Source organism: Petaurus breviceps, unplaced genomic scaffold (genome assembly GCF_028583685.1).
Source record: "Petaurus breviceps papuanus isolate PSGF00001 unplaced genomic scaffold, PetGlider_PUasm1.0 189, whole genome shotgun sequence".
NCBI lineage: Eukaryota > Metazoa > Chordata > Mammalia > Diprotodontia > Petauridae > Petaurus > Petaurus breviceps.
In genome coordinates, this window is record NW_027185809.1 from 28191106 (window position 1) to 28204224 (window position 13119).

A 13119-nucleotide genomic window follows, 5' to 3' on the forward strand; every position below is an offset into this window, starting at 1 on the left:
GTTCAGTTGCACTGGGGACTCAGAGGTATCAAAGCACTGATGGAATCTGTGCTTCTTTGTCAAGGAAGTGCTGGAACCAAGGACTACAACATGAGTATCCTGATTTCCAATTTGTTTTTTAAATAAATGTTTTCCCGTGGCTTTTCTAAGGATTAGCACTAGGTATAGTAATATAAAGGATGACGTAGAAAACGCATGTTTCCTCTAGTAATTTACATTAAGTTGCATGATTTAAACACTTTTCTCCTTCCTAAACTATGTCTTTCCATTCAGGTCCATTTTTACCATAAACAGTGAGTCTATGGATCCCCTAGTATTAAAATGTATAATCTTATGCTTACCAAACTATTGTTTTAAAAAATATTCTCGGGGGCAGCTAGGTGGCCCAGAGGATAGAGCATTGGCCCTTGAGTCAGGCAGACCTGAGTTCAAATCCTGCCTCAGACACTTGACACTTACTTGCTGTGTGACCCTGAGCAAATTGCTTAACCCCAATTGCCTTGCAAAAAAGAACAAAAAAATATTCTTTTGTTAGGAAGGGAGGGTAGAGCTAACAGTTTGTAGCAAGTCATTCTTGATGCTTGTCCTCAGTGATCATTTTAGGGTCCCTAGTCACTAATGAATCCTTCTCACTGAATTTCCAGTTGGGTTTTCTGAATTGGCCATTCCAATCCTCCATTTGGCTTTAAGGGAAGAGATCTTTGGTCAAGTCAAGAGCATGTATAAAGCACCTACTATGTGTGCTAAGTGTTGAAGACATAAAGAAACGCAAAAACACCATCTCTGCCTTCAAGAAACTCAGTCTAATAGAGGAAGACAACATGCAAACAACTATGTATAAATAAGATATGTACAGAGCAAATTGGAGATAATCTTAGAAGGGAAGGAGTAAAATCATGGAGGACCAAGAAAGGCTTCTTGTAGAAGGTCAGACTCTAGCAATGTGCACCAAGACCAGGCTGAGGAGAATATCTCTGGCCTGGTTATACTAAATGGGCATTGCTAACTCCAGGAATCCCAGCACCTTTACTCTTCCTCTGTCACGGATAAATGCCCTTGCTTAGCTGGTTTTCCTTCTGTTGTTTCTTGTCCACTTGTTTCATATAATCAAGGTAGGACTCCTTTTTTGTGGCCTATTAAAGAGTATTTTTTTTGAATGAAGAGGCTGGGGAATAGGTTGAGATTATTCAGTAGGGTAGGCTACAGGGATCATTTGTAGCACAAACATTTGAAGCAGAGCTTCCATATACTATCTTTAATCCAAAACACAAAGAGTGTAAGACCAGAATTACAGTGGGTCACTTTAGCCATCCAGCCCAGTGCTGTATTTTTAGTGGTCATTCACACACTTCAGTGGATCCTTGAACTCTCTGAACTGTTAGAGAGTGATTCAAGTTATAACCATCGTTCACTCTCTCATTCCTTTAAATTTTTGTCCACATCTTTTTTGTTTTGTAAATGTTCTCTAGAAAACTTCTTAACCTTATTTGTGTCATAGAACACTGGCAACCTGATGAAGCCTCAGAATAATGTTTTTAATAATTGAAGATGTTAAATCTCACTTAGAGATTAGAAGAGGGGACAAAACAAGCATTTATTAAATGTGTACAGTGTGCCACTCACTCTGCTAAATGCTTTACAAATATTGTCTCATCTGTTCTATACAACAACCCTGTGAAGCAGGTGCCATTTTTGATCGCCATTTTACACTTGAGGAAACTGAGGCAGTGTAATGGTAATGGGATTTTGAAGATATTCCCTGCCCCTTAATAAACCTAAGTTGAACTTGAGGACCTTTCCTGATTTGAAAATATACTGTGCCCCCTAATAGGCTGCATGTGCTCACCTGGAGCCTGTGGTGGGAGGCTTGTTTTTCAGGAAGGCACAATTTTTGTTACTTTGTAGTCAAGTGGGTCAGGAGGGTTGTAATGTTCTCTGACCCTGGAGAGGGCTATATATACTCTGAGGTGAGGTTTTGCTTTGGGGATCACTTTGGGAAAAGTTGTGTGATTTGACCAGATGAGACTCCGTTGAACCCCCCAGGCTTTGAAAACTCAAATGTTGGAGCTTCTCTCTCTGGTGACTAACTAGGTATAGATGGTCAGACAGCTAGAAGCCCTGTCTGCTGAATTGTATTATTTTCTTTTTTTGTCTGTATTTTTGTTTGCTTGTAACTTCTGTTTGTATTCTCTGAAGTTCAAGGTGCTGCCTTTTCCCCCTGAACTAAGTAAATGATATATGTTTGATTGATTAAAACAAGATTGTTAACCCTTTTTGATTTGCTTTTCTTTAGAAAAGCAGATCAAAGAACCTGTGCTAGCAACCATCCTGGGTATGCTAGGGTGCTTGCTACTACAGGCATACAGAGGTTAAGTGACTTTCCCAGGGTTACACAGCTAGTAAGTGTCCAAGGCTGCATCTGAACTCAGGTCTTTCACAGATGCCAGGCCCAGTACTCTATTCAGTATGCTACCTAACTTCCTCTTACCTAGCTGCCTTGTCATAGAAATAAAAGCATAATGTTTTTCCTCATTGATGTTCATAGATACCCTGAAATTTATTCACATACTTCAGGCTAAGAATCTAACCCCAAGGGCAGCTAGGTGACTCAGTGAATAGAGCACCAGCCCTAGAGTCAGGAGGACCTGAGTTCAAATGTGACCTCAGACACTTGACACTTACTAGCTATGTCACTTTGGGCAAGTCACTAAACCCCAATTGCCTTGCCTTCCCACCTCCAAAAAAAAAAATCCAACCCCAGAGGTCTTCTGATTCTTTTAATGTATGAATATCACTGTAATCCTCAGATTATATATCTATTAACTATCACTCTCATTAAATAATTGGCTCACATTCTTCCTTAGTCTTGGTGCTTTTGAGGTTTTTTTCTTCCATTTTTTGCACAAAAGTTATCACTTATAGAGATGTTGTAGTCTACTTACAGCCACTATACATTTTTCCATTGTGCTTTGAGGTAGTTACCCACAATTTTTATTCTTCTGAGATCATAATATTCCACAGTTATATAGCAACACCAAAAGGACAATTAATCAGATGAGCTTTTGCATCAGGCAACTTAAGGCACTGCAATTTCCAAATTTCCTCCTATCCAATTCTGGGTCATTGTGATTGTCTACCTATATGTTTTTCCCAGATATGTATTTTGGTGAAATAGCTCAATGGACTTCCCATTCAACTGCATATCACAAATGTGTATTCTTCATCCACTTTATTTTTCCAATGTGCATAACCATACTGATCCCTTTTTCTGTTGTTGTTCAGTCATTTCAATTGTGCTCAACTCTTAATGACTACATTCAAAGTTTTCTTGATATACTAGAGTGATTTCTTGAAATATTGGAGTGGTTTCCCATTTCCTTCTCCAATTCATTTGACATATGATGAAACCGAAGCAAGTAGGGTTTCGTGACTTGCCCAGGGTCACACAGTTAATAAGTGTCTGAGGCCAGATTTGAACTCAGGTCTTCCTGACTCCAGGTCCAACACTCTATCCACTGTACCACCTAGCTGCCCTGGACATAGCATTCTATATACATACATTATTTCATTTGATCCTCAAATAGTAGAATGATTACTACAGGTATAATTATCTTAATATTATGAATTAGGTAAAACTTAGAGAGGTTGAGTGATTTACTCAGGGTCATAAAGCTTCCTATTATAAAATGCAATATTTGAATCTAAGCTTTCTTCTCTCCTGATCTGCAGTCTTGCATCACCAGATGCTCTATGGATATCTCAAACTGTATGTCCCATAGGCATCTCAAACCCAACATGTATTCATTATCTTTCCTCAACAACTTTCCTACTCCCACACCTCCCTATACTATATAGGAAAACACAATCCTCCAAGTCATGTAGGCTTACAACTTTTGAAAAATTATTTATTTAGTATTTTGTTTTCCCCCCAGTTACATGGAAAATTATTTTTAGCATTTATTTTTAAAACTTTGAGTTCCAAATTATGTACCTCCCTCCCCACCCCCTCACTGAGAAGACAAGTAATTTAATATAGGTTATACTTGTGTAGTCATGCAAAATATATTTCCACATTAGTCATGTTGTGAAAGAAAACATGAACCAAAAACAACAACACCAAAAAAGATAATGAAAGTAAAAAAGTATGCTTCAATACGTATTCAGACTCCATCAGTTCTTTCTCTGATGATGGACAGCATTTTTCATCATAAATTCTTGAGAGCTGTCACATCACTGTATTTCTAAGAATGGCTAAGTCGTTCAGAGTTGGTCATCTTAAAGTTTTGCTGTTACTGTATACAATGTTCTCCTGGTTCTACTCGTTTCACTTTGCATCAGTTCATATAAGTCTTTCCAGGTTTCTCTGAGGTTCACCTGCTCATCATTTCTTATAGCATAATTATATTCCATCACAATCATATACCATAACTTATTCAGTCATTCCCAAATTGATGGGTATCCCCTCAATTTCCAGTTTTCTGCTAGGCTTACAACTTTTATGTTATCCTTGATTCCTCACTTACACTCTTATACATTGCCAATTTTTTTGTAATTTCTACTTCAACAACATCTCTTGTCAATGTCCCCTTTCCTTCATTCACAGAGTCCTCACCCTAGTTCAAAACCTCAGTCCTGGACTATGGCAATAAACTTTGGTTGTTCCTCTCGCCTCAAGTCTCTCTTCCTATTTCAATTCATCATCCATTCAGCTGCCAAAGTGATTTTCATTAAGCTGAGGTTCACCCACCTAATATACCCACCCTACTCAATAATGCCAGCAACTCAATATTATCTCCAGGATCAAATATAAAATCCTGTTTTAGCTTTTAAAACCCTTCACAATATAGTTACTTTCTATTCTTCCAATATTCTTACATTTTATTCCCTTCCACATATTCTATGATATAGAGACACTGGCCTTTTTGGTATTGAATGAATGAAAATCCATCTCCAGACTCCTTGCCTTTTCCTTGGATGGAAATGGATGCTCCCACATGCCTGGAACATCCTCCCTTCACAGTTTTATCTCCTATCTCTCTAGATTGCAAAACTCAGCTCAAATCTCCCCTGTAGGATTTTCATGAACTCCAGTCCCCTCTACCTCCACTCACACATACTAGATAGATACACACACTAGTATCTTTCCACTGAGATTGCATCACATTTGCCCACTATATATCTTGTATATACATAGTTCTTTCCATGTTGTCTCTTCCTGCTCCTTCAGAGCTGGGGACATGTCTTGATCTTTTTCTGTATCTCCAATGTTTAGCACAGTGTCTGACATAGAATAAGTGTTTACCAAATGCTTCTCGACTGACTCTAGCACTCACTTCCATTATACCGTGTTGCCTAAATCTCGAAGCATGAATCCTGTTTACACCTTCTCCTAATGACGTTATCCAGCCTCTACTTCAGAGCTTCCAGTGATGAGGAATACTTTGTTCCCCAAACAGACATTCTGTTTTTGGACAAGATCTCTTTTCCTATAACTTCTTCCTTGTAGTCCTAATCCTATACTCCTCAGCCAAACAGAAAAAGTCTAATGCCTTTCTCACACAATAACCTTTAAAATATTTGAAGACAGCAGTTCCATCTTCTCCCACCACCACCTTTTTCTGGATAAGTATTTTCACTTCCTTCAAGAGATCTTGGTCTCCAGCTTGATTACCCTTCTGGTTTATGCCTTTGCATACCTTCTAGTTTGTCAATATAAATGTAATGCTCAGAAGTAAATAAAATATACCAGATGTGATCTGTTATCATTTATTAAAATGTTGAACAGATTGACATCACCCCATTAATGATTACCCTTTGGTACAGTCCAGTGATGGGGAACCTGTGGCCTCAAGGTCACATGTGACCCTCTATGTCCTTGGGTGCAGCCTTTTGGCTGAGTCCAAGTTTTAAAGAACAAATCCTTTTTTTTAATTTTGAAAATTATTTTGGAGAGTATAAATCCTTTTATTAAGGGCATTTGTTCCATGAAGTTTAGATTCAGTCAAAGGGCCATTCTTGATGACCTCAGGGGCCACATGTGGCCTCAAGACCCACCCCTGGTCCAGTCATTAATTCAGTTTCAAGTCTCCCTAACTATACTATCATCCAGTGGACATCTCTCCATCTTTTCCACAAAGATATTGTAAAGGTTTTTGTGAAGTCCTTCATAAATTTGGGCCTGTCATGTCTGCTAAAATTCCCTTGTTTCAAAAAATATATATAGGGAGTTTTTAAAATAGGGTTAGTCTGGCATAACTTATTTTTGATGAACCTATACTAGTTCACAATGTTCACTGCTTCCCTCTCTGAATATGTACATGTCTTCACTTTAGTAATACATTTTATAATTTTAAGATGAATCAAAATCAAGTTCACTTTTTGGAAAAGAGAGCTCATTTTTCTCCTATGTGGCATCTTTCCTCTTCTCCAAGATTGTTCGGATTTCAACAAAAGCTGCTCAGTCATCACCTCCTCAAGTTCTTTTGGAATCCTAGAAAGCTGTTGTCTGATGCTGGTAAATAGAACTCTTTAAGGACATCTTTCTCTTGTTTTTACCACACTTATCTTAGATTCCAATAATCATTTCTGATCTTCTCAGTATGAAGATCTTACTCCCTGATAAAGAAAAAAGATAGATGGAAAATAAGAGTTGGGTAGTTATTGTTTCTCTCCATTGCCCATTATTGTCATTGCATTCACTCTAACCAAAATTCCCATCTTGCTCCAACTTAGCCAAAAGAAAAAAAAGCCCCCTTTCTTTTCCTTACTATTCATCATAACCTGGGCTAGTTCTGATCTTTAGTTTTTCTGATGTTTTTCTTACCAGACTGTCACTTTTTTTATTCCTTTCTCAGTATTCACCCCTCCTTCCACCTTCTGTACACCACTTTTAACAGTCTAAGTTGGTTAATGAGTTCTGTATGTGCCCAGTCTCTTTAGATAGCTCCCCTCTTTTTTCAGAGTTTAATGAAATTTAATCCATATTTTAGATTAGACTAGGCCATAGTCTAGAAAATAATTTTAAATGCTGTCAGCAATTATGGGGAGAAATTAGGGAATATGATTCTGTGAGAAACACAGAAAGAAGCAAACTCTCTTCTCCAGGGAGTATACTGAGAACTCACCCTACTGGCTGGGTGGGACAAACTAACTTGTTTAAGACAAGAAGGAGCAATGAGTAGTTCTAGACTGTCCATCATAATTTTACAAGTATTAAAAGACTATCCTCAGAGTGTGAGAAGAGCTGATGCTTTCATTAGGGCTATTGACAGCAGCTGTTGTTTCACTGTCTCATAGATGAACTCCCAGTTGAGAAGTTGAAAAAAATTTCTGAGGCAGCAAGTCATGACCTTAGTCCTTTAGAGTTCCGTAGCTGCCTTTCTTTGAGTACCTGTCTAGACACTTGTGGGGGCAGCTAGGTAATAGTGGATAGAGCACCGAGCTTAGAATCAGGAAGACTCATCTTCATGAGTTCAAATACAGCCTTGGACTCACAAGACATTTGGCCCTGGGCAAGTCACTTTACTTTTTTTGCCTCAGTTTCCTCATCTGCAAAATGAGCCAAAGAAGGAAATGGCAAACTACTCCAGTATCTTTGCCAAGAAAACCCCAAAATTGGGTCACAAAGACTCAGACATGACTGAAACAACGAACAACAGCCAGCCACTTGTGGCGTACCTTAGCAAAGAGTACCTTAGCAAAACTTCAGTGGGAGTTGGAGGTAAGGAGAGGTAATGAAAGCCTTGTGTCTCTTCCTAAGATCAGTTTTCTTCTTTCTATGTTTGCACTAGCAAATAACTCAGGGTTTAGAGTGCCCAAACACCAGTATGGATTTGGCCTAGGAGGAACTGACTACCGCATAGCTGGCTGCTCTCTGTTTTTGATGTCATTCCAAGATCCTTCATCTCTGTGTACATATTTAACAGAGGCCAGCGCTCCAAAGGTAGCCACCTGCTCCATCTTTTTAAAAAGCATACTCATATATAATACCCTGATGCCATTTACCATTTCCATTGCTGAGAAATTTTAGATTGCTGTTTTATCTAAACATGAAGCTAACTGGTATGGATAGATATACATACACATACTGGTAAACCAAAGACCGAACTGCCTAATTTCCACAGCAAAAAGAGAATAATCTTAAATTAATGTATGATGCTTTCTTGTAGCCTCCTGTTCGAAAGAATAATTTTTAAAGGCCTTGTGCAAAGTACTTGAAAAAGTCACTTATGATGCTACATAGACAAAATGGAGACTTATTGGGCTGAATAATATTGTAACTAGCCACATTTGGAAATGGTTGAACAATCAGACAACAACTCTTTTGATTAATAGATTGGTGTCAACCTAAAGGGAAACTGCAAACATCAGACTACAGAGCTTTTGGCCCTGTTGATTCAAAAATTTAATCAATGATTTAGATGGAAATATAGCACATGTAGCTCTTTTTATTAAATAGATAACATAATTACTAAATTTGGGGATGATATAAAGCTGGGAGGTACAGGTCATATAGGGCAGCTAGGTAGCACAGTAAATAAAGCACTGAGCCTGGAGGCAGGAAGACCTGAGTTCAAATCTGGCCTCAGATACTTACTAGCTACTAGATACTTTCCTCATCTGTAAAACAAGTTAGAGAAAGAAATGGCAAACCACTCCAGTATCTTTGCCAAGAAAACCCCCAAATGGGGTCACAAAGAGTTGAACACAACTGAAAGCAACATTTCACATAGTCGAAGGCAGAATAAAGAATCAAAGACAGGGTCCACTGGGAACAATGGACCAAATTGGATGGGGTGAAATTTCATTAAAAATATATATAGATATATTTCTATGCTGTATTTGGGTAAAAAATTAACTGTACAGAATAAGGAAATTATGACTAAATAGAAGATAACATTAAAAAGTTGTATTTGGGGGTGGCCAGGTAGCACAGCGAGTAAGAGCACCGGCTCCAGTGTCGGGATGACCTGGGGATCAAATCCGGGCTCAGATACTTAGCACCACACCCAGAAATAATTGGCCATGTAACCTGGAGCAAGTTACTTAACCCCAATTGCTTAGGGGCAGCCAGGTGGCTCAGTGAATAAGAGCACCGGCTCCAGTGTCGGGATGACCTGGGGATCAAATCCGGGCTCAGATACTTAGCACCACACCCAGAAATAATTGGCCATGTAAACTTGAGCAAGTTACTTAACCCTGTTTGCTTAAATGAATGAATGAATGAATAAATAAATAAAAAGAAAAAGTTGTATTTGTTAAGGGACTATAAGCTTAATGTATGTCAACAATATAACAGGATACCTCAGAAAAGATAATTCAATGGGATGATGGTGTCCAGAATGAGGAAAAGAGTTCCCCAGTGCTTTTTCCTAAAAATGCCATGCCTGGAATATTGTGTATAGTTTGGGAACCACATTTTCTGAGGAGGTTGAGGTTAACAAGCTTGAAGATTATTTGAAGAACCTAGAAATGTTTATCTTAAAGATGAAAAATTTTTTGAGGGAGAGAGGAGAAGACCTATTTTTACTGTCTTCAATGTGGTTCAAGACAAGAGATTATATGAGGAGACAAAATAAAGTTTTAAGTTTATTAAAGCTTTTAAAAATGCTTAAAACTTCTCCAAGACTTTTGGGAAACTAACTTCATAATAATTTCAACTATCTAGAATGGAATGGAGTAACCCCAAAGGTAATAAGCTCCCTTTCACTGGAGGTCTTCATAAAATATTGCGTTGCTAGATGATAACTCATCAGAGATAATAGGGACAGAATTCATACTTTAGGAAGGGGTGTGTAGCACAAACTAAGGGAATTTGAAGACCTTCCCTGCTTTGAAAATAAACTCTGCCCCCTAATAGGCAGTCACATGGAGCCTGTGGTGGGCGGAGTTTGCTGAAGGGTAGAGCAGAGCCCACAGGAAGCAGGGAGTCAGAGCTAGCTAGACTGGGGAGAGGAGAGTAGATGTCCTAAGGAGTTAATCAGGCTTGTGGGTAAAAATACTGGTTTGTGGGAAGGTTGAAGGATGCCGTAGCTCTCTGTGCTATTGTGGCTTATTAACTTCTTTGCTACTATGATGGAATTGACTTACTGGTTTGCGGATTTGGTTTTCTGGTGTCTGAATAAATGTTTCACAATGTGGCACCAGTGCAATATTCACAGTGCCCATCATCATTATAAATAGACCTGCATGGTATATCCCAACACCAAGAAGCTGAATCTATCATAGCAACATAGAAGTTAATGCACCACAACGTAACAGAGAGCCACACCATCCTTTGGCCTTCCCACAAACCAATATTTGACCAATATTTTTCTCACAAGCCTGTCTCCCTCAGAAACAGACTTTCCTCCCAACTGTCTAGCAGGCTCTGACTCTCAGCTTCCTGTAGGCTCTGCTCCACCCTTCAGCAAACTCCTCCCACCACAGGTTCCATGTGACTACATTCAACCTATTAGGGGGCAGAGTTCGCTTTCAAAGCAGGGAAGGTCTTCAAATTCCCTTAGGCTTATTAAGAGGCAGGGAAGATCTTCAAATTCCCATTCCCATTACAGGGTGAAACAAGATTATGCCTGAAGTCTAACACTGAGATTACACAATTCCTTAAATCCATCATGCTTAAGGTTCATAGCAGGGGAGATCAGAGACAAGGTTTACATGTGATGGTAGGGTCAGAGTCAACAAACACACCAGAGTGTGACCCAAACCAGATTAGAAGATAATTGGGAAATAATTAACAAAATAAATAAAAATACAACAAAACATTTTTTGTCTAGTCATTTTTCAGTTGTATTTAACTCTACATGACTCCATTTGTGGTTTTTGTGGCAAAGATGCTAGAGGAAATTGCCATTTCCTCTCGAGCTCATTTTTACAGATGAAGAAACTGAGGCAGACAGAGTTAAGTTACTTGTCCAGGGTCACACAGCTAACAAGTGTCTGAGGCCATTTTTTTTAACTCAGGTCCTCCTAACTCCAGGATCAGTGCTCTATCCGTTGTACCACCTAGCTGCCCACAACAAAACATAATGTTGATTTATGACTTTTTAAGTCACCACTACATGGCCCACGGATCCTTATGAATGATTTAGTGGCACCTATTTCTATTTGAATTTGACATCATTGGTCTACTACCTGATGGTTCCACTCATAAACCTTGAGAGTCATGGGAGTAACAAGCATGATGACTTAAAATATGACAACAACCAAAGGACATGCAAACATATATTTAAAGAAGAAAAGATTTGTGGAGAAGCGGATATGATTACTGTCTTCAACTTGACCCAGAAGAGCAGAAGTCCTGTGATTTTGAGTCCTGGGTTACCCGAATAAAAGCTCCTTTCCCTGGCTACCAGACTCTATCTTCTCATATTTAGCCATGACAGTCATTTTCCTTCCAACTCCCTGTCCAATTCTTCACTTTCTTTTCCATTGTACATTATGGACACTTGTTTCAGTGAACTTCCTTTCATACTAGAACGCTTCCTCTCATGCCATTCTCTTTACAGTCACAGGGAGCTGACTGCCAAGAGAACACAGCCTGCCAGAATGTAATAATAATAAGGTTTACAAAGTTGTAAGTGTATATATACAGACATATATATATATATATAAAATATATACGCACATATGCATGCATACACATATATATGTGTGTGTGTATGTACATGTATTATCCCATTTGATTGATCCTCACAAGAATTCTATGAAGTAGGTACTATTATTATCCTAGTTTAGGTAGCAAAGTAGATGAAAACACTGGGCCTGGAGTCAGGAAGACCAGGCTAAAAATCCAGCCCCAGACTCTTAATAGCTGTGTGACCTTTGACAAGTCACAACTTCTGTTTGCCTCAGTTTCCTCAACTATAAAATGGGTTTAATAATAACACCTCCTAAGATTGTTGTGAGAATCAAATATATAATATTTGTAAAGCATTTTGTGCCTGGCACATAGTATGGCTTTAAAAATGCCTGTTTCCCTCTTCCATTCATTTCTTCCTCCCTTCCTTCTTCTTTCTTTCCTTCCTTCCCTCCCTCCTTTCTTTTCCTCACTTCCTTGCTTACTTCTCTCACTCCCTTCCTTTCTTCTTTCCTTCCTTCCTAGATAAGGAAACCTAGTATGAAAAGGGTTGAGTGTTCAAATCCAGCCTCAGACAATCAGCACTTACTAGCTGTGTGACATTGGGCAAGTCACTTAACCCCAACTGCCCTGCCTTCTCCCCTCCAAGAAGACAAAAAAACAAAACAAAAGAAAAGGGGTGAGTGATTTACCCAGGGTCACACAGTTGAAATCAGGTCTTCAGTTTCCAGGAAATCTCTATCTGCTTTGCCACCCAGTTGCTCTTTTCTAATATAAGCAAAGCCATCAGACCAGGAGGGGGATAGGTATACTTCTTGCTGCTTCTAGACCCTTTCTCTATAATTGTAACTCAGCAAATTCCCCTCCTTTGCAGTTTAGAGCATCAGGACATTCTACCCTACCTACCTCCTTCCCCTCTGCCTCTTAGAAACTCTATTTTTTTAGGGCTCAATTTAAGTGCTGACTCCTTCAAGAAACCTTTCCTGATTCCCTCAGTTGTTAGTACCCCCACTGCCAATTATTTTGTATTTATTTCATACATTTTCTTAATGGAAACATTGTATTCTTCCACTCTTCCCCCTCAATCCCCACCCCCAACTCCCCAAACATAGATTATAAACTCCTTGAGGTTAGAAACTATCTCACTTTGTTATTGACATCCCCACCACCTAGTAAATTGTCTGGCACACAGTAGGTCCTTAATAAATGCTTGTTGATCTTTTATGTGGTTAAGGGTTATAATTAAATGTCTTTACCTAGTTAGATTTGGCAATAAACAACTAAACAGAATCACCATGCATGCATCTGCTAGATCCTTTTCTGTCTCCATACATTAAGCTAAGTATTTAACTATAGCATATGAACAAAGTGATGCCTTATAGAAAGGAATTACTCCTCAGGAAACCTTATCTGAGATGTCCCCCAAAAGAATGCATGAATGAGTTGAAAATAATGAAAGAACATTGGGCTCAGAAATAAATGGACTAGGACAGAAATGTAGTAAAGGGTGAATCTGGATTTTTTCAGACCATTATAATATT

At 38.8% G+C, this 13119-nt stretch overlaps 1 protein-coding gene across 1 annotated transcript in view; it reads left to right on the forward strand.

Moving 5' to 3' along the window:
- RGS6 (regulator of G protein signaling 6) overlaps nucleotides 1-13119 on the forward strand; it is a 714417-nt gene that overhangs the window by 636045 nt on the left and 65253 nt on the right.